The following is a 5,499-nucleotide window of genomic DNA, read 5'->3' on the forward strand; positions in this document are numbered from 1 at the left end:
GCCCCTACAGCCTGGCAGTTGCGACCCAGCACTGCAGGGCACGGCAGCTCCATGCAGGAAAACTGCTTGCTGCTGCAAGCTCCATGCTGCTTTGGTGATCATCCCATGCTTGTGTGGCTGCAGTAAGGGGCACAACCCCACACCGCCACTCCTGTTGCTGCTGTGCAGGCAGGGGATACCTCACCAGGGCAGCGTGGAGCTCACAGCGGCAAGCAGCTTTCCAGCTCCACTGTGCCCTGCAGCACCAGGTTGTGCTTGTTGGGATGCAGAGGCCCCAGAGGAGGGCAGCAGGATGTGAGCCTGAGCCCACAGTGGGCAGCCCATGCCCACGCCCACCCCTACCCCTACCCCCACCCTGCACACAGATCTGTGGGACAGGGGGGTCCCCTCTGACCCCCAAAATTGCGCACAGTGGTGGGGAGCCAGACCCCCTCACCAAGCCTGCATGAGGCAGGCAGCAGGAAGTAGGGTGTGGACCTGGGCTCTGCTCTGCTGCAGCAGCTGCTGCCTCCTGTGTGGGACAGAAGTCTGTGGACCTGGGTCCCTGACCCCATGGTCCTGGTAGTTGGGGGCTCCCTCCAGCAGGACTGGCAGGGCATGGGGCTGTGGGTGGAGGGTGAAGGGTATTATCAGGGTCAGAGGGATGAGGGGAGAGTGAGGGGCACCAGCAGGGCTTGATGGGCTGTGGGGGGAGGGGAGCGGGGACATGAGGGGCCTTTCATTTTAATCATGGATTTTCAAGGTTTTGTCAGATGATTTGCATTTTTATCAGAGAATTTGTGATTTTTTTTTTATCAGGAAAAACCCAAATCCCTGCTTATAATACAATCCTAAAAACATAGTCACTTATATCTACAGAGGCAGACTCAACCCAGATCTTACCTGTTACAACACCAACCATAAGACAAGGACAACAGAATCCTTCTTGTTGTCACCTACCTCCCTCAGCTTGAACACTTTACACATATCATTAATAACCTCCAACCCTTTTGGAAAATGATGACTTTCTCAAGGTAGCCTTGGAAGACGAACCTATCCTGTCTTACAGGCTGCCCCCCCAGCCACAAACAATGTCTCTCCAGAAACAGCTGACCTAACTCCCATTCTCACTAAGCTACCAGGGCTTTCTATAGACCCACATGCCAGCTGTGCCCTCTCACTATCATAGGCTTCATCATCACTGGACCTAACAGCACAGATTATAACACCCAGGGTTCATTCATATGTTCCTCTACCAACATCATATATACTCTATAACCTGCTTACAGCGCTCCTTTGCTGTCTGGTGCGGTGATACCTATGTGACAGAATGAATGGACACTGATTTGGAAACAATTCCAGAAATACATGAAAGCCTGTCGCAGAACACTTTAACCTCCCTGGGCATATCTAGACAAGCACACACATGTAGCATGCAGCGCAGCAGACCCATCTGCAGTATCACACACTGCACATGCCACACATGCAGGCATTCCCCATGATGCTAATTTGCAGCATGGGGTGGGGGTGGAGGGGTTGACACTAGGAGATCCCAGTGGTAAAAAAGCCTGTGCCTAAAAAAAGTGGGGCAGCGCACGTGGAGGCAGCACATGCCATCTGAAATTGGAGCCAAGCCAGCCAGAGCCACACTTTGGCTACTGGCCAGGCTCTCTGCTGCTGCATGGTCATGGCTGGAGGCCCTGTAAGCCCACAGGAGCCAAGGTAAGGCTGCAGGAGCCAGCCCAGGTGCTGGGCCCAGCCTCCCCATCACCACCCAAGGTAATGTGCCAGAGCGCATGTGCACAGGTGTTCCACAGGGACAAGTTGCAGTGGCACATATTGTGCCTCTGCTTTTTGTGCCTGCAGAAATTCATGTTCATGCTCATGGGGATATGCCACCTCCATGTTCTAGCACAGAGCAGCTGTCCTTAAATAACAAAACTTTTAAAAAACTTGAATGCAAAAGTGTAGAACGAGAACACCCCACATATAGGTTTGTGTTAAGTGTGGTTTCAACAGTGACTCCTAATTTTCTTTCTGTTACCTAGACTGGACATTATAACTTCTAAGTCTTTCAATGTGTTAAGAGCCTTATTTACCCTTTTGTTCCTTTCAACCTACATTCACCTTTCTAAGCATGTCCCTGTCCTTTCCCCACTTTGTATTGAAATGATTATATTTCTTTCTGTTTAGTACCCCCAGTCTCTGCTAGCCTATTTACAGCATTTGGCAGTGTAGTTCATGCCTTTTTGAATGGTTTACTCTATAAGGTGCCACCCTACCCTTCCCTCTGCTTAAATAAGACAGTTAATTTACCTTAAGTTCTAATACAAACACATAATAATGGGACTTACCATTCAGGACTAAGGACTAAATCTGTAACAGCACTTAACTGAATAAGTAGTTTTATGTCACTCGCTGGACAAATCTACACAAGACACTGACTGTACAGTCATTACTATGCAGTCATTTAGTACTTGCATAATGAAATACTAAATGACCATGCAGTAACTGGCATTACTGCACAGTAGCTTCCTGCATGGTTGCCTGGTGATGCTTACTTACTGTACAGTAGCTTGTTACTACTGTGCGGTAGCATCGCGTCAGTTTGTGCCCTGCAACAATACTGAGCAGTAATAATGAGCTACTACACAGTAAGCATCTTATGAAGATGTGGCCACTGAGAATATTCACATGCTTAAACTTAAGCACATGCTTAAACCCTTTGTTGGACCAGATCCCCAGGGCATAATATGAAAAGGGTGAATAAAATTAAGGAAGTTCCAGTCTTAAAATCATAGGACTGGAAGAGACCCCAAGGGATCATTGAGCCCAGCCCCCTGCATGAGCAGGAAAGAAATCTGGGGTCAGACGACTCCAGCCAGGTGATCATCCAGTCTTCTCTTTAAGACCTATAGGGTAGATCATTGCATCACTTCTGGGGGGGAGTTTGTTCCACAATCTGAACACACTAGTTGTAAAGAAGTTTTTCCTAATGTTCAGGAAACTATCTTCCAGGAGTTTGTGGCCGTTGTTTCTAGTTTTACCCCAGGGCACCCTGGTGAACAGTTGTTCACCAAGCCCCTGACGTATGCCTCTGATATAGCAGTAAGCTGCAATCAGGTCCCCACTCGGCTTTCTTTTCTTTAGGCTGAAGAGTCTAAGATCCCTCAGCCTCTCCTCATATGGCTTGCTATGCAAGTCCCTGATTATACGGGTGGCCCTTCTATGGACCCTCTCGAACTTTAGCATGTTCTTGTTGAAGTGCAGCACCCAGAACTGAACACAATAAGACAGTTAATTTACCTTACGTTCTAATACAAATACACAATAATGGGACTTACACCAAAGTTAAGTAAAGTGGGAGAATCACTTCTTTGGATTAACTGGAGATGCATTGATTGATGCATGCCAGAGTTTTATTGGCCCTAGCAGCTACTGCGTCACATCTCCGGCTCATATTCATGCTGGGGGCTAAATTTTGTATATACCAGAGCATAATTTTAATCCACTTTTTGTATTACAAGAGTACACAGAGACCTTAGTTAAGAATTATACTGTATTGTATAAAGCATAATATAGTGTGTAATGTATATGTGTGTATATATGAATATACATGTGTATATGCATGTAGACACATTTCAGAACACCCCTGTGTACATATACCATATTTTCTGATGCAATTCATGTCCTCAAATAAGATATGAACCTTGTTTTGGGAAGGCAGAATGAAAGGAAAAAGATTTTTCCACAGTTATGGCTGAATTCTGGCTGCATGGAGATGCTGGTGAATTGACAAAATCAGCTGTCAATTTGGCAGCAGCTATGAGAAGGTTAAAACTTTAGCTTTTGGCTGAGCAGTAGACTGCACCCATCCTCTATGAAGTCAGAGGAAGCCAACCTCTACCAACCATTACATCATTCCCATGACTCTATTCTGGCAGAGAAATCAGTTTCCTCTTGAAAATATGCACCCCCATTTTGGTTGGATATTGGGGGGTGGGGGGAAGTTTGTGTGGTATGTGAGTGGATACAGTAATTCTTCTCCAAAGTAGTTTACTGCTTAAGAAACAAGTGATGCATGCAAGGAACATAAAGGGGCATGCCATTATGATTTTCAAAAATCTGGAGCCTGAATTTAGGGGAAAGATTTTCAGAGGCACCAAAACCAAATTTTCTCATTGGGTGTATAAATGGGATTTTGATGCACTTTAACTGCCTAACACCCAAAGGAATTCAAAACGTGTTTGTGCCAACACTCACAAAACTCATGCTGTGCCTGAGTGCAATACATACGTCCATTTCAGAGGTCAGAACTCCAGGGTCATGTCCATGCATGCTCAGGCATACATTCAGGAGTGAACTAAAGCAGCCACTTTTGCACCTCTTTCCTGCCTAAGCATCTTTGCAATTCAAAGTTAACTGAAAGTGTACACACTTGGATTAGAATCCTATTTTATTTTATTTTATGTGACCAAGTGACAGTTACATAGTCCAGTAACAATCATTTTAAGCACTTACATAGAGTTTGTGATCCTATTGCCCATGCAATGTGGGTGTTTAAGTGTCCACTTGGTTACTGAGCATGCACAGTAGATCACACTGGCTGATTAGGTTTCCCAATACCCCATTTTATTGCATTCACTCAGGATACAGTGGGCCTAGGACTACCACCTTGAGGGTACTCAAATTTGCATCTTCCACTACCATGTGAAGTACCCTAACCATCAGGCTATAGAGTAAGGGTAGATGAGGGGACTTTACAACCTTTCTGATGAAACTGGGCTGCTAGGCAGCCAAGAGAAAAAGAACCACGGGACCAGAAGATAAACAAGCAAGAGGAAACTGGTTTCTGTATCTTCATGATTCTGACGCTCCCCTTGGAGAGGGAGTTACGGACTCCAGCCTTTTTTGTCAGTGTTATTTCTGTTTCTCAGCCAATGACTCCTTATGTAAAGTGTATAGACATGGCAAAAACAAACCACAAGAACTCTCCTATGACCCAGGAATGCCAGGAGAAATAGAATATAGAGGCAGAGTTCCCTGATTCATTCTCCTTGGGTGTATCTACACATGTAATCAGTACAACTAAAATTTCTGCACAGAAAATTCAGGCTCATTAAAGTGCTCCTGAGCACACATCTACACATTCATCTGCATTGGGAACAAACCCAGGCTGGCTCCAGGGGCAGCTGTCTCTCAGCCAGGGGGAGAGCAGGGCTTCCCCCAAGCCCTGGGAGATGGAGGAAGCTGCCCCGGATCCAGGGACAACTCTCAGCTGCACATAGCTCAAGATCACAGCCCAGCTCAGTGGTGCTGGCTTGTCCCAGGGCTGCTCTTGCCTTCCTCCACTCCCTGAGGGTTTGGAGTCAGCCTCAGTCTCTCTCCTGGTTGCACTAAATGCCTATGACTTAGTGGGGCTGACGGAAACCTGGTGGGATTCATCCCATGACTGGGCGGTACATATCGAGGGCTATAGATTGTACAGAAAGGACAGGGTGGGGAAAAAGGGGGGAGGGG

This window comes from Crocodylus porosus, unplaced genomic scaffold, assembly GCF_001723895.1.
Source record: "Crocodylus porosus isolate Cpor-Errol unplaced genomic scaffold, CroPor_comp1, whole genome shotgun sequence".
Classification (NCBI taxonomy): Eukaryota; Metazoa; Chordata; order Crocodylia; family Crocodylidae; genus Crocodylus; species Crocodylus porosus.